At 38.5% G+C, this 26,051-nt stretch overlaps 1 long non-coding RNA gene across 1 annotated transcript; it reads left to right on the plus strand.

The window, feature by feature from the left end:
• The first annotated feature begins 17,378 nt into the window (after nucleotides 1-17,378).
• LOC133099107 (uncharacterized) lies at nucleotides 17,379-22,163 on the plus strand. Its single transcript, XR_009702289.1, has 3 exons — nucleotides 17,379-17,466; nucleotides 20,324-20,442; nucleotides 20,537-22,163. It is a non-coding gene; the product is annotated as an uncharacterized LOC133099107 (long non-coding RNA).
• The last annotated feature ends 3,888 nt before the right edge of the window (nucleotides 22,164-26,051 follow it).

Below are 26,051 nucleotides of genomic sequence, written 5' to 3' on the forward strand. Positions count from 1 at the left end.
AGTATAAGGCATGCGCTGAGAGGTTCAAGGTAATCCTTGAGATCTTTTCTAGATCTTAAATGATAGGTAGGTTCTAGCTGACATCTGAGTTATTTTATGTAAATATAGTTTCAAAGTCATAGATATTTAGAATTGTACTTTTTCTTAAAACTTTGGGGGATAATTTACAAATAGATAGTTGTAATTTTCTCAGAAAATATGTGCCATTTATTTTTCCCAAAGCTAGTGGAAGCTTCCCTGTGACCTGATGTAGTCAGCACGGATGAAATCTGCATGAATACTTTCAGTTATATCTTCATCGCCTGATAGATGATTTCAAAAATACTCAAACCGCAGTGACAGGAGTCTGTGCCAAGCCTGGATTTCCAGGAGAGATTCTCCTTAGGGCACGTGTCAGTGTTAGCTAGCTACTTTGAGAACCGCTCACTAATCCCCTTGGGTGGTGGTGGATCGTTTGCCTTTGTATTTTGTTTACTTTCTAGGGTGGATATGGGAGTGGGTTAACATGGGGGCCTGGGAGGAAAGAAAAACTTTACAGGAGGTCACGTATGAAGGGCACCCATGCTCAGCGCCTTCCGCTTTGAGTATCCCTGCTCTAATCTTACAAAGTAGCAACATCCTTTGTGTTCCTTGGACACATTCACCTCCATGAGAACAAGCCACTCCATCCAATGCTATTTGAAAAGAATCCATAGCTTTATCTTTATTCCCCTAAAATATGTGGTTTATAATCTTTGAAAGTTTAGAACAATTAATTTTTTTGTGATGCCTTTTTTCGTCATTTTAATGCTGTCCCTCCCCCCCCCCAAAGTGCTGTAGCACAGCATAATGAAAATTAAATGACATTTTTGTTGTTGGTGGTGGAGATGATATTTTTATGGTAATCCTTGAGATACCCAGGAATACCCTAAATTATCATGGTTGGGAATTACTACTTTGTTGTTTTTTTTTTTAACATCTTTATTGGAGTATAATTGCTTTACAATGGTGTGTTAGTTTCTGCTTTATAACAAAGTGAATCAGCTATACATATACATATATCCCCATATCTCCTCTTTCCTTCATCTCCCTCCCACCCCTCTGGGTGGTCACAAAGCACCAAGCTGATCTCCCTATGCTATGCAGCTGCTTCCCACTAGCTATCTGGGAATTACAACTTTGGAAACAGATTTCCATGGTTACTGTGCTCAATGCTCTGATGAATGCTTCTTTGAGTTGCTTGTGTGTGTGTGTGTGTGTGTGTGTGCGCACGCCCATGTGTGTGCGTTTAGACATCTTTCTACATTCCAGTTTGTTAACATGTTAAATCTTTTTCTATCAGAGAAGCAAAAATTTCTCCAGTGTCTTAAAAACAACATCGTTTACATTCTTTTTTTTTTTTTTAAACATCTTTATTGAAGTATAATTGCTTTACAATGGTGTGTTAGCTTCTGCTTTATAACAAAGTGAATCAGTTATACATATACATATGTTCCCATATCTCTTCCCTCTTGCATCTCCCTCCCTCCCACCCTCCCTATCCCACCCCTCTAGGTGGTCACAAAGCACCGAGCTGATCTCCCTGTGCTATGCGGCTGCTTCCCCCCAGCTATCTATTTTACATTTGGTAGTGTATATATGTCCATGACACTCTCTCACCCTGTCACATCTCACACCTCCCCCTCCCCATATCCTCAAGTCCATTCTCTAGTACGTGTGTGTCTTTATTCCCGTCTTGCCACTAGGTTCTTCATGACCTTTTTTTTTTTTCCCTTAGATTCCATATATATGTGTTAGCATACTGTATTTGTTTTTCTCTTTCTGACTTACTTCACTCTGTATGACAGACTCTAACTCCATCCACCTCATTACAAATACCTCCATTTCATTTCTTTTTATGGCTGAGTAATATTCCATTGTATATATGTGCCACATCTTCTTTATCCATTCATCCGATGATGGACACTTAGGTTGCTTCCATGTCCTGGCTATTGTAAAAAGAGCTGCAATGAACATTTTGGTACATGACTCTTTCTGAATTCTGGTTTTCTCAGGGTATATGCCCAGTAGTGGGATTGCTGGGTCGTATGGTAGTTCTATTTTTAGTTTTTTAAGGAACCTCCATACTGTTCTCCATAGTGGCTGTATCAATTTACATTCCCACCAACAGTGCAAGAGGGTTCCCTTTTCTCCACACCCTCTCCAGCATTTATTGTTTCTAGATTTCTTGATGATGGCCATTCTGACCGGTGTGAGATGATACCTCATTGTAGTTTTGATTTGCATTTCTCTAATGATTAATGATGCTGAGCATTCTTTCATGTGTCTGTTGGCAATCTGTATATCTTCTTTGGAGAAATGTCTATTTAGGTCTTCTGCCCATTTTTGGATTGGGTTGTTTGTTTTTTTGTTATTGAGCTGCATGAGCTGCTTGTAAATCTTGGAGATTAATCCTTTGTCAGTTGCTTCATTTGCAAATATTTTCTCCCATTCTGAGGGTTGTCTTTTGGTCTTGTTTATGGTTTCCTTTGCTGTGCAAAAGCTTTTAAGTTTCATTAGGTCCCATTTGTTTATTTGTGTTTTTATTTCCATTTCTCTAGGAGCTGGGTCAAAAAGGATCTTGCTGTGATTTATGTCATAGAGTGTTCTGCCTATGTTTTCCTCTAAGAGTTTGATAGTGTCTGGCCTTACATTTAGGTCTTTAATCCATTTTGAGTTTACTTTTGTGTATGGTGTCAGGGAGTGTTCTAATTTCATACTTTTACATGTACCTGTCCAATTTTCCCAGCACCACTTATTGAAGAGGCTGTCTTTTCTCCACTGTATATGCTTGCCTCCTTTATCAAAGATAAGGTGACCATATGTGCGTGGGTTTATCTCTGGGCTTTCTATCCTGTTCCATTGATCTATATTTCTGTTTTTGTGCCAGTACCAAACTGTCTTGATTACTGTAGCTTTGTAATATAGTCTGAAGTCAGGGAGCCTGATTCCTCCAGCTCCATTTTTCGTTCTCAAGATTGCTTTGGCTATTCGGGGTCTTTTGTGTTTCCATACAAATTGTGAAATTTTTTGTTCTAGTTCTGTGAAAAATGCCAGTGGTAGTTTGATAGGGATTGCATTGAATCTGTAGATTGCTTTGGGTAGTAGAGTCATTTTCACAATGTTGATTCTTCCAATCCAAGAACATGGTATATCTCTCCATCTATTTGTATCATCTTTAATTTCTTTCATCAGTGTCCTATAATTTTCTGCATACAGGTCTTTTGTCTCCTTAGGTAGGTTTATTCCTAGATATTTTATTCTTTTTGTTGCAATGGTAAACGGGAGTGTTTTCTTAATTTCACTTTCAGATTTTTCATCATTAGTATACAGGAATGCAAGAGATTTCTGTGCATTAATTTTGTATCCTGCTACTTTACCAAATTCATTGATTAGCTCTAGTAGTTTTCTGGTAGCATCTTTAGGATTCTCTATATATAGTATCACGTCATCTGCAAACAGTGAGAGCTTTACTTCTTCTTTTCCGATTTGGATTCCTTTTATTTCTTTTTCTTCTCTGATTGCTGTGGCTAACACTTCCAAAACTATGTTGAATAATAGTGGTGAGAGTGGGCAACCTTGTCTTGTTCCTGATCTTAGTGGAAATGGTTCCAGTTTTTCACCATTGAGGACAATGTTGGCTGTGGGTTTGTCATATATGGCCTTTATTATGTTGAGGAAAGTTCCCTCTATGCCTACTTTCTGCAGGACTTTTATCATAAATGGGTGTTGAATTTTGTCAAAAGCTTTCTCTGCATCTATTGAGATGATCATGTGGTTTTTCTCCTTCAATTTGTTAATATGATGTATCACGTTGATTGATTTAAGTATATTGAAGAATCCTTGCATTCCTGGAATAAACCCCACTTGATCATGGTGTATGATTCTTTTAATGTGCTGTTGGATTCTGTTTGCTAGTATTTTGTTGAGGATTTTTGCATCTATGTTCATCAGTGATATTGGCCTGTAGTTTTCTTTCTTTGTGACATCTTTGTCTGGTTTTGGTATCAGGGTGATGGTGGCCTCATAGAATGAGTTTGGGAGTGTTCCTCCCTCTGCAATATTTTGGAAGAGTTTGAGAAGGATAGGTGTTAGGTCTTCTCTAAATGTTTGATAGAATTCGCCTGTGAAGCCATCTGGTCCTGGGCTTTTGTTTGTTGGAAGATTTTTAATCACAGTTTCAATTTCAGTGCTTGTGATCGGTCTGTTCATATTTTCTATTTCTTCCTGGTTCAGTCTTGGCAGGTTGTGCATTTCTAAGAATCTGTCCATTTCTTCCAGGTTGTCCATTTTATTGGCATAGAGTTGCTTGTAGTAATCTCTCATGATCGTTTGTATTTCTGCAGTGTCAGTGGTTACTTCTCCTTTTTCATTTCTAATTCTATTGATTTGAGTCTTCTCCCTTTTTCTCTTGACGAGTCTGGCTAATGGTTTATCAATTTTGTTTATCTTCTCAAAGAACCAGCTTTTAGTTTCATTGATTTTTGCTATTGTTTCCTTCATTTCTTTTTCATTTATTTCTGATCTGATCTTTATGATTTCTTTCCTTCTGCTAGCTTTGGGGTTTTTTTGTTCTTCTTTCTCTAATTGCTTTAGGTGCAAGGTTAGGTTGTTTATTCGAGATGTTTCCTGTTTCTTGATGTAGGCTTGTATTGCTATAAACTTCCCTCTTAGAACTGCTTTTGCTGCATCCCATAGGTTTTGGATCGTCGTGTCTCCATTGTCATTTGTTTCTAGGTATTTTTTGATTTCCCCTTTGATTTCTTCAGTGATCACTTCGTTATTAAGTAGTGTATTGTGTAGCCTCCATGTGTATTTTTTACAGATCTTTTCCTGTAATTGATATCTAGTCTCATAGCGTTGTGGTCGGAAAAGATACTTGATACGATTTCAATTTTCTTAAATTTACCAAGGCTTGATTTGTGACCCAAGATATGATCTATCCTGGAGAATGTTCCATGAGCACTTGAGAAAAATGTGTATTCTGTTGTTTTTGGGTGGAATGTCCTATAAATATCCATTAAGTCCATCTTGTTTAATGTATCATTTAAAGCTTGTGTTTCCTTATTTATTTTCATTTTGGATGATCTGTCCATTGGTGAAAGTGGGGTGTTAAAGTCCCCTACTATGATTGTGTTGCTGTCGATTTCCCCTTTTATGGCTGTTAGTATTTGCCTTATGTATTGAGGTGCTCCTATGTTGGGTGCATAAATATTTACAATTGTTATACCTTCCTCTTGGATCGATCCCTTGATCATTATATAGTGTCCTTCTTTGTCTCTTGTAATAGTCTTTATTTTAAAGTCTATTTTGTCTGATATGAGAATTGCTACTCCAGCTTTCTTTTGATTTCCATTTGCATGGAATATCTTTTTCCATCCCCTCACTTTCAGTCTGTATGTGTCTCTAGGTCTGAAGTGGGTCTCTTGCAGACAGCATATGTATGGGTCTTGTTTTTGTATCCATTCAGCCAGTCTGTGTCTTTTGGTGGGAGCATTTAATCCATTTACATTTAAGGTAATTATCGATATGTATCTTCCTATTCCCATCTTCTTAAATGTTTTGGGTTTGTTATTGTAGGTGTTTTCCTTCTCTTGTGTTTCTTGCCTAGAGAAGTTCCTTTAGCATTTGTTGTAAAGCTGGTTTGGTGGTGCTGAACTCTCTCAGCTTTTGCTTGTCTGTAAAGGTTTTAATTTCTCCATCAAATCTGAATGAGATCCTTGCTGGGTAGAGTAACCTTGGTTGTAGGTTTTTCTCCTTCATCACTTTAAGTATATCCTGCCACTCCCTTCTGGCTTGCAGAGTTTCTGCTGAAAGATCAGATGTTAACCTTATGGGGATTCCCTTGTGTGTTATTTGTTGTTTTTCCCTTGCTGCTTTTAATATGTTTTCTTTATATTTAATTTTTGATAGTTTGATTAATATGTGTCTTGGCGTGTTTCTCCTTGGACTTATCCTGTATGGGACTCTCTGTGCTTCCAGGACTTGATTAACTATTTCCTTTCCCATATTAGGGAAGTTTTCAACTATAATCTCTTCAAATATTTTCTCAGTCCCTTTCTTTTTCTCTTCTTCTTCTAGGACCCAAAATTTAGAAATCTCTTGCATTCCTATATACTAATGATGAAAAATCTGAAAGTGAAATTAAGAAAACACTCCCGTTTACCATTGCAACAAAAAGAATAAAATATCTAGGAATAAACCTACCTAAGGAGACAAAAGACCTGTATGCAGAAAATTATAGGACACTGATGAAAGAAATTAAAGATGATACAAATAGATGGAGAGATTATACCATGTTCTTGGATTGGAAGAATCAGCATTGTGAAAATGACTCTACTACCCAAAGCAATCTACAGATTCAATGCAATCCCTATCAAACTACCACTGGCATTTTTCACAGAACTAGAACAAAAAATTTCACAATTTGTATGGAAACACAAAAGACCCCGAATAGCCAAAGCAATCTTGAGAACGAAAAATGGAGCTGGAGGAATCAGGCTCCCTGACTTCAGACTATATTACAAAGCTACAGTAATCAAGACAGTTTGGTACTGGCACAAAAACAGAAATATAGATCAATGGAACAGGATAGAAAGCCCAGAGATAAACCCACGCACATATGGTTACCTTATCTTTGATAAAGGAGGCAAGCATATACAGTGGAGAAAAGACAGCCTCTTCAATAAGTGGTGCTGGGAAAATTGGACAGGTACATGTAAAAGTATGAAATTAGAACACTCCCTGACACCATACACAAAAGTAAACTCAAAATGGATTAAAGACCTAAATGTAAGGCCAGACACTATCAAACTCTTAGAGGAAAACATAGGCAGAACACTATGACATAAATCACAGCAAGATCCTTTTTGACCCAGCTCCTAGAGAAATGGAAATAAAAACACAAATAAACAAATGGGACCTAATGAAACTTAAAAGCTTTTGCACAGCAAAGGAAACCATAAACAAGACCAAAAGACAACCCTCAGAATGGGAGAAAATATTTGCAAATGAAGCAACTGACAAAGGATTAATCTCCAAGATTTACAAGCAGCTCATGCAGCTCAATAACAAAAAAACAAACAACCCAATCCAAAAATGGGCAGAAGACCTAAATAGACATTTCTCCAAAGAAGATATACAGATTGCCAACAGACACATGAAAGAATGCTCAACATCATTAATCATTAGAGAAATGCAAATCAAAACTACAATGAGGTATCATCTCACACCGGTCAGAATGGCCATCATCAAGAAATCTAGAAACAATAAATGCTGGAGAGGGTGTGGAGAAAAGGGAACCCTCTTGCACTGTTGGTGGGAATGTAAATTGATACAGCCACTATGGAGAACAGTATGGAGGTTCCTTAAAAAACTAAAAATAGGACTACCATACGACCCAGCAATCCCACTACTGGGCATATACCCTGAGAAAAACCATAATTCAAAAAGAGTCATGTACCAAAATGTTCATTGCAGCTCTGTTTACAATAGCCAGGACATGGAAGCAACCTGCGTGTCCATCATCAGATGAATGGATAAAGAAGATGTGGCACATATATACAATGGAATATTACTCAGCCATAAAAAGAAATGAAATGGAGGTATTTGTAGTGAGGTGGATGGAGTTAGAGTCTGTCATACAGAGTGAAGTAAGTCAGAAAGAGAAAAACAAATACAGTATGCTAACACATATATATGGAATCTAAGGGAAAAAAAAAAAGGTCATGAAGAACCTAGTGGTGAGATGGGAATAAAGACACAGACCTACTAGAGAATGGACTTGAGGATATGGGGAGGGGGAGGGGTGAGATGTGACAGGGTGAGAGAGTGGCATGGACATATATACAATACCAAATGTAAAATAGCTAGTGGGAAGCAGCTGCATAGCACAGGGGGATCAGCTCTGTGCTTTGTGACCACCTAGAGGGGTGGGATAGGGAGGGTGGGAGGAAGGGAGATTCAAGAGGGAAGAGATATGGGAACATATGTATATGTATAACTGATTCACTTTGTTATAAAGCAGAAACTAACACACCATTGTAAAGCAATTATACTCCAATAAAGATGTTTAAAATATATATATATATATAGCAAGGATTACAATAAGTTATTTTACAAAATAGAATCCAAGCATTTAATGGGACTGAGAAAATATGTTCATCATAAACTTTTACGTGTTGACTAGTAGAGCAGCACAATGTGTAAACTGACAAAAGCTTAATAGAAGTGTGACTGTTTCATAAACCTCTGAATATTTGACATACCAAATAGATGAGAAATACGAAGGGTAGGGAGCAGGGGGTGGCAAACTTTTTCTGTAAAGGGCCACATAATAAATATTTTAGGTATTGTGGGCCACATGCTGTCTCTGTCACAGATTCTACTCTTTTTTTTTTTTTTTTTTTTTTAACAACCCTTTAAAAATGTAAAAATCCTTCTTAGTTTGTAGGCTATTCAAAAACAAGCCACAGGCTGGATTTAACTTGTAGACCATAGTGGGCCAACCCCTGAAATGGAAAATTCAAATAATATATTTAATAAGGCAATTTATAATGAATTTTTAAAGTATACATCAAACTTTGTACCTTAGAGATGTTTTCTATGCTTGTACAATGAGAGCTGCTTTGGTTGCAAGTTTAGAAACTCTCTCGAATTAGCTTAACGTGGTGAAGGAGCCATGATGAGCATCTAAGGAGCCATAATCCAGCTGGCTTCAGGCTCCAGCCCTAGTCTGGGTGGCCATGACCAAGGGAACAGGTCTCACCCCCATGATGGAAAAAGGCATTATCCGAGAGGGGATTGCGAGTTGAGCAGATACTCAAAACATATCTGTGACACGACAGCCTTCGGAGAACAAGTGTGTGTCACACACACACAAACACAGGCACGCACGTACACAAATGCTCATTCCTCCAAGGATGGCACTTCCTAAGGGGATCCCAGTTTCTTAGGTGTTTTTCAAATTGTGGGTTGTCACCTATTAATGGTAGAAGATTAATTTAGTGTGTTGTTTGGCACTTGAAAAAATGAAATAGAATAACAGAAAATATCAGCATATCTTTACCTGTAAGGTTGCGTGTTGTTTTGAGATTTTCAGCTTCTGTTTTATATAAAAATATATATTTGTCTAAAAAGTTTACAAAACACTAAATTCTTGGTACAACCACAACTGTAGTCAGCTCCCGTCCTGAAGGAGGGAACCAACCCCATGTGGACTAAATTCTCAATTCACCCACCTCCCAGCACACATGCCAAAAAAGGGGGCTGTCTCGAAGTGTGAAACACTCACCCTGGGCTTCATTGTCTAACTGTATGAAGTTGAACATGGTCCCAGTGAATGGGAGATCATTAATCTTTTTCTGTGTTCTCCATGATTTTAAGTAATATTTACGCTATCTACTCCTAGAAAGTTTGAAGAGACTCAGCTGTTGGGCTGGCTGGAATATGTACCTGTTTCACTGACAGTTTTTAAATTTTTACTTGTTTTTTTATTTATTTGGTTGCACCAGGTCTTAGTTGCGGCGTGCATGTGGGATCTAGTTCCCTGACCAGAGGTCGAACCTGGGCCCCCTGCGTTGGGAGCATGGAGTCTTATCCACTGCGCCCCCAGGGAAGTCCCTGTCAGTTTTTTAAATAAATTTATTTATTTTACTTTTGACTGTGTTGGGTCTTCGTTGCTACGCGCGGGCTTTCTCTAGTTGCAGTGAGCGGGGGTTACTCTTCGTTGCGGTGCGCGAGCTTCTCATTGTGGTGGCTTCTCTTGCTGCGGAGCACAGGCTCTAGGCGCGCGGGCTTCAGTAGTTGTGGCACACGGGCTCAGTAGTTGTGGCTCGCGGGCTCTAGAGCACAGGCTCAGTAGTTGTGGTGCAAGGGCTCTGTTGCTCTGCGGCATGTGAGATCTTCCCGGACCAGGGCTCGAACCCGTGTCCCCTGCATTGGCAGGCAGATTCTTAATCCCTGGCAGTTTTTTTAAATGACAATTTCATCTCTTTCAAAGTTACTGCTCTGTTCAGTTCTGCTACTCCTTTTTGCATTAATTTTGGTCATTTATGTAAAAATCATTTATTTTCTTCAACTTTTCAAATATATTAATGTTAATTTGTAGAAGGCCTTCTCTTATCAAATCTCTTCTACATGTCTCCTTTCTAATATTTAATGTTATATGTTTATTTTTCAGAACTGTACTTGCTAGAGGTATGTCTATTTTATTGTTGTTTGTTGTTTTCAGAGAAATGGCTCTTGAATTTAATTCTATCATTTTTGCATTTTTAAATTCATTATTTTAGCTCTTATCTTTCTCAATTTCTTCCTTCTGCTTTCCTCAGATTTAAAAAATACATATTTTTTTTTGCTATTTCTTTACTAATTTCTTGAGGAGAATTCTTGATGTATTTATTTTAACTTTTTCCTAATTAATAACGAAGTCATTTCAAGTAATGAATTTTCTTAAATACCGTTTTAGCCTGATTCCATAATTGGAGTGTTTTAAATGATTTTTGACTGTTTTTCACTGAATCTTCTATTTTAATTTTTAAAATTATTGTATTGTGACAACAGAAAGTGGTCTATATGATTCTGGCTTTTGAAAATTAATGGAGTTTTCATATGTGGAATCTAATTTTTTAAAAAATAATACAAATGAGGGCTTCCCTGGTGGCGCAGTGGTTAAGAATCCGGTGCCAATGGAGGGGCCACAGGTTCGAGCCCTGGTCCGGGAAGATCCCGCATGTGGGATCTAAGCAACTAAGCCCGTGCACTGCAGCTACTGAGCCTGCACCCTAGAGCCCGCAAGCCACAACTACTGAGCCCGCGTGCTACAACTACTGAAGCCTGCGCACCTAGAGCCCATGCTCCACAGCAAAAGAAGCCGTGGTGATGAGAAGCCCACGCACCGCAACAAAGAGTAGCCCCTGCTCACCCCAACTAGAGAAGGCCCCCGTGCAGTAATGAAGACCCAACACAGCCAAAAATAAATAAATAAATTTATATTAAAAACATATATATAAATGAACTTATTTACAAAACAGAAACAGACTCACAGATTTCGGAAACAAACTATGGTTACCAAAGGGAGAACGTGAGGGGGAGGGATAAATTAGGAGTTTGGGATTGACATATACAAACTACTATATGTAAAATAGATAACCGACAAGGACTTACTGTATAGCACAGGGAACCCTACTCCATATTCTGTAACAACCTATATGGGAAAATAATCTGAAAAGGACTGAATATATGTATATGCATAACTGAATCACTTTTCTGTACACCTGAAACTAACACAATATTGAAAATCAACTAGGCTCCAATAAAATTTTTTTTTTAATTAAATGGAGTTTTTATTTCTGATTAATACATGAAAGATTTTTGTAAACATTTCAGTAGACTCCTTCTGGAGCTGTCTGGCCAACTTGACCCCCTTCTTTGAGAATTGTCATCTCCCCCCACAGGGTGGGTTTTCGTACTATGTGACTTTGCTTTCCACTCCCATGCCACACCTGCTCCCACCTCCCCAAGAGCTAAATGAACACATCCAAGTTGGGCCAAACAAGTTTTTTCTCCCAGGAACTCGGTATTGAGGCTCAGTGACATATGGAGCTCTGCTCTCCTCTGGTGGTTCCAACTGTGGGGAAACCTATGTCCTACCTTGTGCATGAAAAAGTAAAGTGGGGAGAAAGAGAGGGAAGGAGGGGGGAGGGAGAGGTATGGGGGAAGGGCAGAAGACTGAATCCTTGGCTCCTGGCAACTCCAGCTTCCTGTTTTATTTTCTTCTTGAAGTGTGACTACATTTCAACCTCTGAGTTCCAAGAGATGCTCCTGTACACTAGAGTAAACTCCTTTTCTTGGCCTAGGGCAGTTTGAGTGGATCTCTATTCCCTGCGTAAGCAGGTATGAAGTATGTTTGGATGGAGAACTGAACTCAGTGTCTCTGTTCCCTTGGAAACGGTTTGTCCCATGAGGAAGTAAACATTCGCTTCCCTTCCAGGCAAGGGAGACCAGAGAATTATGATATCTCAATGCTGAGTCACTCCTCTTTGTCCACGAGGAAGGAAAACTGCTCAGTGTTTCTTGACAATCAGGGCTTTTCCTAATCTAGAATCAAGAGCTCTTATGAAAGAAAAGGAGAGACCAGGCTTTTTTGGTGTGGAAAGGAGCTTGGCCTCAACACTGGAGGAGGCTGGGAAAGAAGTGGATGTGTATTCTGAAAATGAGCTGTTTTCCAGGAGGTGCCAGGTGAGTGGGCAAGAGGAGGCCCTCTGTGGAGGCTGGCCTTGGGGGGGTCCCCCAGCTGTGCTGGGCCAGAGTCCTCACTGACCCACCACCCGGCTTTTTAACCATTGACTGCCAAAGCTTTATTCTTTTTTTAAAAATTTTTTTAAATATTCATTTTATTTTTTAATTTTCCTTATTCTTTTGGCTGCGTCGGGTCTTAGTTGCAGCACGCGGGATCTTCGTGGAGGCACGCAGCATCTTTTTGCTATAACGCACGATCTCTGTTGCGGTGCTCGGGCTTCTCTCTAGTTTCGGCTTTCAGGTTTTCTCTCTCTAGTTGTGGCGTACGGGCTCTCTCATTGAGGTGCACGAGCTCAATAGTTGTGGCACGCAGGCTTAGTTGCCCTGTGGCATGTGGGGTCTCAATTCCCCGACCGGGGCTGGAACCCGGGTCCCCTGCATTGGCAGGCAGATTCTTTACCACTGGACCACCAGGGAAGCCGCAAGCTTTACTCTTTTATTCACTTTTGCCCCCGTTTTTACTCCCTCTTTCCTAACCTGCATAGGCAAGCATCCTAATGTGTTTGAAATGCTAAGTATTTTTTTTATTTGCTCGTATGAAAACATTTACTGTTTTATGTGCATGTGTATTTTGAGATATAATTCACATGTCATATAATTCACCATTTTAGCATGTACAGTTCAGTGGTTTTTAGCATAGTCACTGTGTTGTGTAAGCATTACCACTACTGTGCATGTATAATTAATTTACATAAGGGTATTCTGTATTGTCATTCTGTTTCTTACTATTTTTGTAAGGCATCCACGCTGCTGCATGCACATCTGGTTCATTGCTTCTCACTGCTGCAGAGAAGTCCCTAGTGTAATCTACCACATTTTTCTTATCCACTCCCTCTGCTATGGACACCTAGGTTAACTCCAAATCCCCCCTCCAAGCAGTGCTTCAGTGAACATCCTCGTACCTGCGCCCTTGTGGGCGGGCGTGAGAATTGCTCTTCTGGAGGGGACTGGGTACAGGCTGAGCGACCACCTGATTCCACCAAGTACCACCGCATGGTTATCTAGAATCACTGCAGCAATCCACACTTCCATTGCTGTTCCCATAACCCCACGGGCTCCCAGCATCATCAGCTTTCTGCTTTCTGCCCTTCTAGCCAGTATAAAGGGATATATTCTTGTTTTGCCTCACTTCTCAATACCACAGACATTGTATGTATCTTCATATGCTGATTAGCCTTCTGGGTTCTTCTTCTTGAATTGCCTGTTTTTTGTTGTTACTGTTGTTTGGATTTGCTTCTCTCTTTTTTCCCAATTGGACTTCCTTTTTTTTTTTTTTTTTTTTTTTTCTTTCCCTGTATCCTCTAGATAAGAGACCATGTTTGGTTTATACTCTGCAAATATCTTCTCCCAATCTGATCCTGCTGTTATTTTTTTCCCCATGGTCTCTCATTTTCCATGTGGTTAGAAAATTCAAGCCGCCTACACCCAGAGCCAGTGCCAGTGAAGTGCTGAGCATCCACACCAGTTCATACCAGTTCACACCAGTGGAAACCTGACTCTGCCACAGACGCCCTCACCTGCGACCACAGGGGTAGAGGTGCCCAGCCCCTGCCACAGGTGTGCTCTGCTGTCCCCTGGCTCCACTGTGACAGCTTCTGGAATATTCCCTCACCCGCCTCCTAGCAACCGTAAAACCAAAGGTGACTTGGGCACCTTGTGAGGCAGTGAGGGTGGGGACCCCTCCCAAGGAGGGCGGGGGAGTGGGATGGGGAAGGGGCAGAGGGCTAAGCCCGAGGGGAATTTTGGGGAGGAACAGTAGGTTTTCTTTTTTTAAGTGCTTTTAAAATTTATTTACATTTATATTTATATTTATTTTTTGGCCACACGGCATGCAGGATCTTAGTTCCCCCGACCAGGGATCGAACCTGTGCCCCCTGCAGTGTAAGTTCCGAATCTTAACAACTGGACCACCAGGGAAATCCTGGAACAGTAGGTTTTCAAATACAAAAAGGCTTTATCAGGGTAGAAATTGGTTTAGAGAGTTGGTCTGTAAGTAAAAGACCCTCAGGGAAAATGTGAAGTTGGGGCTCCTGAGGGTTACCCATCCCAGGCAGGGAAGCTGGTCATCTACGTAGTCAGGGAAGGATGCCCTTGGGTCTCAGGCTCCCTGAAGTTAAGGCTTAAATCAGACTCAAAGTCTTGCATAAAATGTACCAGAAAAGTGACAAATTCCAGACCAATGTGGCTTGGCTGGAAACAAAACAAAGAAAGCCAAACATTTGAAAATACTGAAATCCAGTCTAGTAATCACGCCGAATTGCAACAACTGAGTTCTGTACTTTGCTCTCACCTCTAGTGCTGAGGGTTAAGCCCATTGAGTTGGAGTCTGGTGATTGCAGTGGGGTGTGTGGGAGGATCCTGAACTGGGAGGAAACCCAAACTCCTGGGCTGCGCTGGGCGCTTCCCTCCAGGCACCGCTGCTGCGCCAGGGTGGACAGGTCTCCCTTCGCAGCCATTCTGGATGACAGGCTTGAAATGCAGCATCAGTGGATGCTGATGCCATGGAAACCTCCCCAGTCCATTTTTCCTCTCCATAAGCCGAGACTAAGACGTTTAAAATGAGACAAGAAGGTGTGGTCCAGCTCCAGCTGTTTAGCTAACTGGTAGTTATTCATAGAACTGCCTGGCCCAGCACGACAAGATGCTAACCTCTGTATTGGGTTTTGGCAAGTCAAGCAATTAAAAATAACATTAAAAAAAGAAAAAAAAGGTCATGAAGAACCTAGTGGCAAGACAGGAATAAAAACACAGACCTACTAGAGAATGGACTTGAGGATATGGGGAGGGGGAAGGGTAAGATGTGACAAAGTGAGAGAGTGGCATGGACATATATACACTACCAAATGTAAAATAGATAGCTAGTGGGAAGCAGCTGCATAGCACAGGGAGATCAGCTCTGTGCTTTGTGACCACCTAGAGGGGTGGGATAGGGAGGGTGGGAGGGAGGGAGATGCAAGAGGGAGGAGATATGGGAACATATGTATATGTATAACTGATTCACTTTGTTACAAAGCAGAAACTAACACACCATTGTAAATCAATTATACTCCAATAAAGATGTTAAAAAAAAAAAATTGTCAGGCAGCCTACTAAGGCTCCATGTAGTTATGTCACCAGGCCAAGAAAAGTCTGTTAAGTGAGGGCCCATGGGTGACTGAGCACCCTGCCTGTGCTCTAGTGCACCCATCTGAAGATGAGAACCACACAGAAAGAAGAAGAGCGGAGGGCCAGAGAGACAAATTAAGACATCATACGTATCCCCAAATTCAACCATGACGGAAGCAACTTCTGTCCATTCTGGTACTTTCATTTCTTGCTTAAGAAAGTTTCAGGAGGATTTCTCTTGTGGGTCACCAAAACATTCTGACTAATACAGGTGGTGTAAATGTAAGAAAGGAGAGAAAAATTTTCACTCATTACATTAACTACCTGGAAAACCCCGGAGAATCAGCTGAAAACTTATTCAAGCAAATAAGAGTAAGGATGAATTTTTTAATTCAATAAGTGGTGTTGGGATGTTAGATCCCTACTTCACACCAAAATACATTTCAGAAAGCAAAAAAAGATGTAATTAACCCATAAAAGAAATAGAAGAAAATATGGATACATTTTCATCTGATTTGGGAATAGGAAAAGCCTTTCTTACCATTCAAACCAAAGCAGAAGACAAAAAAGACAGACTTGTAAAAATTAACTCTTCTGTTTTAATAACAATAAAGCACAGAATGAAAAATCAATTAAGATAGGGAATTTGGGAGGAGGATCAGGGTTAGGGCTTCCAGGGGCCGTCTTTGGGGGAGGGGAAGATGATTGATTTGATTTGGGGAGTGTTGGTATTTGTGGGGACCGCTCTGTCAAAATGAACTAGAAATAGACACACGCGTCTAAAACTGAGGGTGACCCCAAGGTTAGAGACATGTGTTTGGGACAATTCAGCATACAGATGATAGTTAAATCTACTAGAATGGCTGGGATTACCCCCAGAGTGAGAAAAGAAGTGGTCCCCAGAACCTGGCAGGACACTGACATTTAAAACCCAGGAGGATTCTTAGGTCCTTCAGGGCAGGAGATGCTCCAGGTGTGAGTTATCCTTGTGGCCCCGATATTACCTAGCACCGTGCCAGGTACATATTGGATATTCTATACACACCCTTTTTTTTCTTTTTTTTAAACATCTTTATTGGAGTACAATTGCTTTACAGTTGTGTGTTAGTTTCTGTTTTATAACAAAGTGAATCAGCTATACATATACATATATCCCCATATATATCTCCTCCCACTCGCGTCTCCCTCCCATCCTCCCTATCCCACCCCTCTAGGTGGTCACAAAGCACTGAGCTGATCTCCCTGTGCTATGCGGCTGCTTCCCACTAGCTATCTATTTTACATTTGGTAGTGTATATATGTCCATGCCACTCTCTCACTTCTATACACACCCTTTTGATTGTTTCCGTTAGTTTCTTAAATTTAATTCATTTAAAAATAGGTCAATTCATATGATTCAAAATTCAATGAGTGTGAAAGGATATCTCCTTGGTATCCCTGTCCCTCAGCCACTATTTTTCCTCCCTGGAATCAATGAAAATCAACACTTTCTTGCATATCAATTCAGAGATAGTTTATGCGTATGCGAGCAAAAAATATATATATATATATGCACACACACACATATGTATATAAACTCTCTGGTTTCAACTCCTTTTTTCAATTGACACAATATTTCAGAGATTGTGTCATGTCAATAAATCAAGAGTTTTTTCATTCTTTTTATGACTGTACAGTATTTCCATCTCTAGATTACCATAATTTGTTTAACCAGACCCTTTGTGATAGCTATAAACGTTATTTACAATATTTTGTTTTCACTAACAATGCCGGAATAGAGAATTTTGATTGCTTGTCATCCGACGGTGGTGGTTTTGAAATGTGTCACCTTGATTAGGCTGAACCGGGGGCTTCACAATTCCCTGTCATGTATGTTTCCTGCAGGGTGGATCACAGAAGACATTTTGGTCACATGAGATTGGAGGACAGATGTAAAGATGCAACTGCTTGTTTTGACCTTGGAAGGTGAGGGCAGGACCACTGTGTGCTTTTGTAGCTCACAAGACTTGTGGCTCGTCTGTGGGCTGACCTCCTTGGAGTGAAGAGGTGGGCTGTAGCCACTCTCAGCTTAGAAAAAATTCTGTCATGTTTTCTCATCTGCTTTTACAGCTTGCTTTTCTGTATTTAAATATGTAGCCCCTTTGGAATTTGTCCATTTGTTTACCCAGTAGTTCCAAGGCCATTTATTGAATACTCTGTATTTTCCCCATTGATTTTAATGCCATCTTCACCATATTATACATATTATATTATACTATACCTTCCTATATGTATTTGGGTCTGTTTCTAAACTTTCTCATCCTTTCTACTGATTTGTGTATAACAATTTATTTATTGAAATTTACAACATTAAAAAATATCTAATTGGTCCAATCCCCCTTAATTACTTGTTTTTCAAAATGTTAGTGGCAAATCTTGTTTTTTCCTTCCAGTTTTATTGGGATGTAATTGACATGCAGCTGTATATTTATGTACAGCATAATGATTCGACTCATATACATCATGCAATGATGACCACAGTAATTTTAGTGAACATCTATCATCTCATATAGATACAAAATAAAAGAAAAAAATTTTTTCCTTGTGATGAGAACTCTTAAGATTTACTTTCCTAATGACTTTCATATATAACATACAGCAGTGCTAATTATATTTATCATGTGTTTCATTACACCCCTAGTACTTATTTATCTTATAACTGGAAGTCTGTACTTTTGACTGCCTTCATCCAATTTCCCCTCCCCCAACTAGTAGCCAGAAATCTGATCTCTTTTTCTATGAGTCTGTTTGTTTTGATGTGTAATTGACCTATGACACTATGTTAGTTCCTGTTGTACAACATAGTGATTCAATATTTCTATACATTTCAAATGATCACCAGAAGTCTAGTTACCATCTGTCACCACACAAAGATATCACATAGTTGTTGGCTATATTCCCCACACTGTACACTTCATACCCTTCACTCCTTTACTTTGTAACTGAAGTTTGAACCCTCATTGATTTCTTTCCTCCCCCTTCCCCTCTGGCAACCACCTGTTTGCTCCCTGTATCTATTACTCTGCTTCTGTTTGTTCATTTGTTTTGCTTTTTAGATGCCACATATAGGTGAAATCATAATGGTATTTGTTTTTCTCTGTCTTTTATACAAGGTTTAGACTCCTCGAATTTAAAAATTCATTTAAAAATTTTATTGGAATTATGTTAAATTTATAGAGACTTGATATCTTTATGATATTGAGTCTTCCCAGCTAAGAACAGTACACTTTTTACTTGGTCAGCTTTTCCTTTGTGTCCAAAAGTAAATTTAAAAATTTTCTTTGTAGAAACTGTACATTGATTGGTAAGTTTATTTCTAGCTATTTTATCTTTTTGTGGGACAATTGAAATGTCTGTCTTTTCTTTCATTATATTTTCCTCCAATTGGCTATAATTTATACATTTTTTTTCCCCAGTTGGGCTCTTAGGCGGGACCCACCTGAAGTGTTCCAGCCTAGTAATCGTTGCTTTTTTTTTTTTTTTTTTTCCTTGGTAAGTTTCCTAGGCAGCCTTGAGAACAGTAAGTTAATACTACAGCTCTCTTGCAAATTTCTCTCTTAGCCACTCAGTTTCAAAATTCCTCAGCAAGGTCACAGATGGTGTCCCTCTTTGCTGGTATTTTAGTCAAATCAAGGTTTTTGTTTATGCTTTTTTTCTTCAAGCCAAATAGTGGAGATATTTTTGGTAAAACTGGAGTTTGATCTCATCAAGTCTCCAGGCCAAGCACTCAGGAAGCAGGCCAGCAGCGCTGTTATCTGTTCCGAGGACGCCACTGGTGTGGATGATTGTATGTCTGTAGAAATTGCTAAGGCCATATTTTCATGCCCTCTTGTGAACTGATACAACTCTGCAGTGCTGGGAGTATAAAAATCACTATGCTTTCAGCATATTAATTCATTAGAAATGGTTAGAACAGCAAGGGATTTTTGAGATCAGGCATCTAGTCTAAAGCTTTCATTTTATAGATGAAGAAGGCCAAGGTAGTTGAAAAGTGATGAATTAAAATTGCAGACTTTGGATGCCAGAGTGGGTGCCGTCTCTTCCAGCTTACACTGTCTTTTCTCCTTTAACTTAAAATGTCTCAACACTTCAGAGGAGCACCTACAATAGCCACTGTTTCCACCATAAGCACCAGAGTGAAAACACCTGGTCAAGACATCCCACCTTCACTGATATTCAGGCCAGGAGCTGTGTTTGACCCTGTTTGTCCATCTCCAGACCTTTGTGCTAATCCAGCAGTTCTCAGAATGTGGTCTGGGGACCCCTGTGAGATTGCAAGACCCTTTCAGGAAGTTTTCAAGGTTGAAGCTATTCTTATAATAATATTACAACATTATTTGCCTTTTGCTCTCATTTGCTCAGGAACGTTTTCCAGAATTTTCCAAGAAAGTATACTTAGGATATAAATATATGCATTTTCAGACATTAACTAAGTTTGTTCTCAGTACTTTTGCTGAGCTCTTACTACTTCAGTTATACTTGCTATAATGTCTTTAATCTCATTATTGTCAAAACAATTGTTATTTTGAAATCCTGAAGTTTGTCTCCAGCCTACGTGGAAACGAAGTAAGCACATTTTGTTGTCTTGATTTGCAATCATTTTTTTTTTGAGATTTTTAAAAATCGAAGTATAATTAATGTACAATATTACAAAAGTTACAGGTGAACAATGTAGTGATTCATAACTTTTAAAGGTTAGACTCCATTTATAGTTACTGTAAAATATTGGCTATATTGCAATCATGTTTTTAAATATTAAAAACTTTTCTAAAATTTTAAACATTTTGTAAAACTATTTTGAAATTTAATAAAATTTTATTCTAAAATAAAATTTATTTATAATATATCTTTCTTATTTTTAAAGGTGAATGGTTACTTTCTCAGCCCACAGCTTCACCATCTACATATAGTCATTTCTCTGGCTCAGAAGGGAGGAACTTTCAAAGAAAAAGGGTGAAATTGTGAATAAGAAATAAAAATATGGTGAATATTACCTTTTACTTGGTTGTATACATGTTAATAATTCATTATTATTTCTGAAAGTATTACGGTGAGTGACTTCTGGTTTTTGGTCCAGCAGGATCTTAGAAGTGATCACGCCATCCTAACAACAAGAGCAAAGCTGAACAAACTGAAAAATCAACAACTCTTCTTAGATCTGTCGTCAGAGCAGTGAAGTCACAGGGCAAACGGCTGTCCAGAAATTTAAAGAGACAAACAGGTAAATGGAGAGAATCACAATTTACCAGATCTGAAACCCCCTGGCAGAAAACTCCGTGGGAACCAGTGCCCAAGTAGGGAAACCTGAACTGTAATTGATGAATTGCTGGAGACTCAGAGGGGACAGTCAGAGTTAAAAACTGCAGGAGGATCCAGTCGTAGGGGGTCCCCACGATTTTGTGAGTTTTACCTCTAGGAGCTCACAGGGAATATCAGAAAAAATTCCCTTGTGCTTCCACCAGGGGGAAGGGAAAAGTAACCATTTTGACAAACCCAGAGAATTCTGTTCTTCTTAACATGGTCTGCCCTTGGGAGAAACTATTTATCCAGAGCCTAACCTGCTAGGGCTTTATCAGAGCCTAGCTGACCGTGGGGAAGGGAAATACCCGACTGCAGCCCCCTCTAGCTTTCCACATGGGGAAGAAAAACTTCCAACTCCAGCCCCCTCTACCCATCCTCTCCCACCAAAGACAAGGAGAGGAACTGAGAAGCACCGGGGTTGTTCACAGAGGCTCAAAAGACTGAGACCTAATCATAGGGCTATAGAATGCTACCCCGCCGCCACACTTACCGTTCCTTTACTAAAGCCCTGTTTACCGCGATACCTTTTATTCAGTACATCATGTCCACCTTTCAACAAAAAATTACAATGTGTACTAAAACGCAAAAAACACAGTTTGAAGGGACCAGAACCAGAGTCAGATATGGGAGGAATGTTGGAATTACCAAGAATTTTTTTAAACTGTGATTAAAATGCTAGGAACTTTAATGGAAAAAGCAGACAACATGCAAGACATGGTGGATAATGTAAAAAGAGAGATGAAAATTCTAAAAAAAAAAAAAAAAAGCCCAAGATCAAAACCGCTGTAATAGACGTGCAGGATGCCATTGATAGGCTCTTTAGTAGACTAGACACGGCTAGGAAAGAATCTCTACACTTGAGGATATTACAATAGAAACTTCCAAAAATGAACAACAAAGAGAAAAAAGACTGAAAAAAACAGAATATCCAAGAACTGTGAGACAACTACAAAAGGCATAACATATGTATGTATCGTGGGAATGCCAGAAGGAGAAGAAAGAAAGGAACAGAACCAATATTTGAAGTAATAATGACTGAGAATTACTTCAAATTAACGTCAGACACCAAAACACAAACCAGGAAGCTCAGAGAACACCAAGCGGAATAAATGCCCCCAAACTACACGTAGGCATATCATATTCAAACTGCAGAAAACCAAAGATAAAGAAAAAATCTTGAAAGAAGGTACAAGATAAGCTTACCTATAGAGGAACAAAAATAAGAATTACATCTGGCTTCACCTCAGGAACCATGCAAACAGAAGAGAGTGGAGTAAAATATTAAAGTGTTGAGAGAAAAGAAAACCCACCAACCAAGAATACTGTACCCTGTGAAATTATCCTTCAAAAGTAAGAGAGAAATAAAGACTTCCTCAGATAAAAATTGGGGAAATTTGTTTCCAGTAGACCTGCCTTGCAAGAAATGTTAAAAGAAGTTCTTAATGTAGAAGGAAATTGATATAGATCAAAAACTCAGATTTAGATAAAGAAGAGCATTGGAGAAGGAATAAGTGAAAGCACAATTAAAACTTTATTTTTCTTAATTGATCTAACAGATGACAGTTTGTTCAAAATAACAGTACCAAAATGTATTCAGTTATGTATGCTTATATGCATAATATAACACTCCTTTGTCAGAAATGGACTCCAGCTGGGAGAAAATCACTAAGGATACAGTTGAACTCAGCACCATCAATCAACTGGATATAACTGACATCCATAGACTGCTTCACCCAACAACAGCAAGTTACACATTTTTCTCACGTTCACATGAAACATTCAGCAAGATAAACCACATTCTGGGCCATAAAACACACCTTAACAAATTTAAAAGAACAGAAATCATACAATGTGTACTCTCAGACCACAGTGGAATTAAGCTAGAAATCAGTAGCAGGAAGATAGATGAAAAAATCCCCAAACTCTTGGAGTTGAAACAACACACGGGTCAAAGAAGAAATCTCAAGAGAAAATTTTAAATTTTGAACTAAATAAAAAATAAAACATTAAAATTTTAATATACCGTGAAAGCAGTGCTTAAAGGGAACATTATAGCATTGAACACATATATTAGAAGAGATTTCTAAAACCAGTCATTTAAGCTTCTCTTTTAGGAAACTAGAAAAAGAAGAGCAAATTAAATCCAAGGTAAGCAGAAGAAAAGAAATAATAAAAATTAGAACAGAAATTAATGAAATTCAAAACAGGAAATCAAGAGAGAAAATCAATAAAACCTAAAGCTGGTTCTTTGGAAAGATCAATAAAGTGGATAAACTTCTTGCCAGGCTAACTAAGAAAAAAAGTGAGGACAAATTATTAATAACTGAAAGAAAAGAGACATTACTAAAGATTTCATGGACATTAAAAATAATAAAGGAATATTATGAATAACTCTGTGCCTACAAATTTGATAATCTAGATGAAATGGACCAATTCCTTGAAAGACACAATCTGCCAAAACTCACGCAGAAGAAATAGGCCACCTGATAGGCCTATGTCTATTAAGGAAATCAAATCAATAATTAATGATCTTCCAAAACAGAAAGCACCAGGTCCAGATGGGTTCACTGGTGAATTCTACCACACATTTAAGGAATAAATTATACTAATTGCTTACAATCTCTTTCAGAGGACAGAAGCAGAGGAAATATTTCCTAATGTATTCTATGAGGCCAGAATTACCCTAATACCAAAACCATCACATGGCTAAAAAAGAAAAATCACAAGATCATATCAATAAATGCACAAAGCATTTAACAAAATCCATTCCCATTCATGATAAAAAAAAAAAACTCTCAGTAAACTAGGAATAGAGGGGAACTGCCTTGGCTTGATAAAAAAATATCTACAAAGAACCTACAGCTAACTAACATCATACTTGATGGTGAGAAACTCAAAGCTTTCCCACTAAGATCAGGAATAAGGCAAAGACATCACCTCTTATCACTGCTTTTTAAACATCATACTGGAAATCCTAGCTAAGCAATAAGACAAGAAATGGAAAATAAAAGGTATGCAGATTGAGAAGGAAGAAATTAAAGTGTCTTTGTTCACAGATGACATGATCGTCTACATAAACAATGTGAAAGAATCAACAAAAAACTCCTGGAACTAATAAGTGATTATAGTAAGGTTGCAGAATACAGGGTAACTGTACAAAAGCCAAGTGCTTTCCTACATACCAACAACGAGCAAGTGGAATTTGAAATTAAAGCACATTACCATTTACATTAGCACCCCAAAAATAAAATTTTAGGTATAAATCTAACAAAATATATTCAAGATCTATTTGAGGAAAACTACAAAACTCTGATGAAAGATATCAAAAATGAACTAGAAAAAAACAGAGAGATATTCTGTGTTCATGGATAGGAAAACTCAATGTTGTCAAGATATCTTCCCAATTTGATCTACAGATTCAGTGCAACCCCAATCAAAGTTCCAGCAAGTTATTTTATGGATATTGACAAACTGATTCTAAAGTTTATATAGAGAGACAAAAGTCCCAGAAGAGCCAACTCAATATTGAAGAAGAACAACAAAGTCAGACTGACATTACATTATTTTAAGTTTTACTATAAAGCTTCAGTATTCAAGACAGTGTGATTATTGGTGAAAGAATAAGCAAATAAATCAATAGCATAGAACAGCAGCCCAGAAGCAGACTCGCATAAATATGGTCAACTGGTCTGGTGAAGAAGCAAGGCATTACAATGAAGCAAATATAGTCTCTTCAACAAATGGTGCTGGAACAAATGGACACCCACATGCAAAAAAAAAAAAAAAAAAAAAAAAAAATCTAGATACAGACCTCACACCCTTCACAAAAATTAACTCATAATGGAGCATAGTCCTAAATGTATCATACAAAACTGTAAAACTTGTAGACATACCATAGGAGAAAACCCAATGACCTTGGGTATGGTGATGACTTTTTAGAGACAACACCAAAGACATGATTTATGAAAGAAGTAATTGATAAGCTGGACTTCATTAAAGTTAAAAACTTCTGCTCTGTGAAAGACACTGTTAAGAGAATAAGACAAGCCACAAACTAAAAGAAAATATATACAAATGACACATCTGATAAAGGACTGTTCTCCAAAATATACAAAGAACTCTTAACACTCAACAATAAGAAAACAAACAACCCGATTTAAAAATGGGCAAAAGACCTGAACAGACACCTCCACTAAAGAAGATACACAGATGGCAAGTAAGCACATAAAAAGATGTGCAACATCATATGTTATTAGGGAATTACAAATTAAAACAACAGCGAGTTACCACTATAAACCTGTTATAATGGCCAAAATCCAAAAGACACCAAATGCTGGCAAAGACGTTGAGCAACAGGAACTCCCGTTCACTGCTGGTGGAAATGCAACATGGTACAGCCACTTTGGAGGACAGTTTGGCAGTTTCTTATAAAACTAAACATACTCTTACCACATAATCCAACAGTGGCACCCCTTGGTATTTATCCTAATGGATTGAAAACTTATGTCCACATGAAAACCTTCACATGGATGTTTATAGCAGCTTTATTCATAAGTGCCAAAACTTGGAAGCAACCAAGATGTCCTTCAGTAGGGGACTGGATAAACAAACTGTGGTACACCCAGACAATGGAGTATTGTTCAGGGCTAAAAAGAAATGAGCTGTCAAGTCATGAAAAGACATGGAGGAAACTTAAATGCATATTACTAAGTGAAAGAAGCCAGTCTGAAAAGTCTACAAACTGTATGATTCCAACTATATGACATTCTGGAAAAGGCAAAACTATGGAGACAGTAAAAAGATCAGTGGTTGCCAGGAGTGAAGGGGAGCAGAGGAATGAATTAGCAGAGCACAGAGGATTTTTAGGACAGAGAAACTATTCTGTATGTTACTACAATGGTGGATGCATGTCATTTACATTTATCAAGATCCATGCGATGTACAGCACCAAGAGTAAACCCTAATGTAAATTATGGACCTTGGGTGATAATGATGTGTCTACATAGGTTCATTGGTTGTAACGCACATCCACTCTAGTTCAAGATGTAGATAGTGGAGGAGGTTGAGTGTGTGTGGATGTGGTGTATATAGGAACTCTCTATAATTTCTGCTCAAGTTTGCTGTGGACCTAAAATCGCTCTAAAAAATAAAGTTTATTAATTAAAGGAAAGAGTATTATGATGCCAATTAAGTTGTAGTATCACTTGGAGACCAGTCATTCAGCATTTACAGAAAAAGGAATTGAACATTTTAAATGTAGGTGTGATGAGCTCTTTAAAAGTGAAAAGTTA

This window comes from Eubalaena glacialis, chromosome 10, assembly GCF_028564815.1.
Source record: "Eubalaena glacialis isolate mEubGla1 chromosome 10, mEubGla1.1.hap2.+ XY, whole genome shotgun sequence".
Classification (NCBI taxonomy): Eukaryota; Metazoa; Chordata; class Mammalia; order Artiodactyla; family Balaenidae; genus Eubalaena; species Eubalaena glacialis.